The following is a 1,077-nucleotide window of genomic DNA, read 5'->3' as shown; positions in this document are numbered from 1 at the left end:
ACCCTATTGGGTTGCTCACAAACACCTAGAACTTGAATTTCAGGACATTTGTCACTAGCTTCCGGCCTCGTTAGCACCTGCATCATCTACAGACAGACTTATACACATACATATAGTCGAAGTAAAAACTAAATCTAAAGATAATATAAGTCAGCTGATATATACCCAACTTGATCCAAAACCCTGAAACAACTGAGGCTCATTCATGGGTCAGAGAGCAACTGCCTTGTTCCACGGGGGACTCTGTGCTGTCAACTCCCTTTCAGCCTGCCAAGCTATGTATGTTATGTCATCTCATGGTTTTCCGACATCTTTGAGACTTGACTCTTTACCCAAGCAATGTCACTGTTCCTGCTAAACACTGCTGAGCAGAGCAAGGCCCAGGGCCAGCACTGGCTATTCAAAAGGTAAAGAAGTGGGCTTTGCTTCTTGGTTAGAGTAACTAAACATCACATTGGTCAAGATTCCAGAAAGGAGAAGAATTTGTCAATTTTTTTGTTTTTTTTTAAATCTACCACAGAAGATATAAGTTCTCCTTAAATTTGCTGTCAGCATATGAGAGACCACTACTGGTATGTACTTTACATAAAGTTGTTGAGAGATGGGAAAGGTCATTAGATCCCTCAGCTGGGCATAGTTATGATGGTGAGAACCCCATGTGTCATAGATACATTGACTTTTAGATTCTACACTCGTACGCCTTAGCATTATATGAAAAGGAAACTGTCCTCTTTTTGGGTGGCAGTGGAATTTGGGTGATATAGGGAGCGGAAGATCAGACTGCCTAAGGACCATAACATTGGAGTGAATGTGGCAAAACTGTGGCAAGAGAAATCTCCTAGGTATCCGAACAGAGGAGCCCTGGTAACAGTCGAACAGAGGAGCCCTGGTAACAGTCGAACAGCACAATTTACGTAACTTTCAGAAAACTGCTTCAGGACTTTACCTTGTCTTTCTTTGGATGATTTGTAGAAGTTATCACTAAATTAAATAAATGAAATCTAAACTGCCCTTCTGTTGACTCCAATGTTAGTGGGTTACTCAGACTGACTAAAAAGAACCTTCACCATCTAGGCG

Source organism: Mastomys coucha, unplaced genomic scaffold, assembly GCF_008632895.1.
Source record: "Mastomys coucha isolate ucsf_1 unplaced genomic scaffold, UCSF_Mcou_1 pScaffold12, whole genome shotgun sequence".
NCBI lineage: Eukaryota > Metazoa > Chordata > Mammalia > Rodentia > Muridae > Mastomys > Mastomys coucha.
This window is presented reverse-complemented; position numbering follows the sequence as displayed.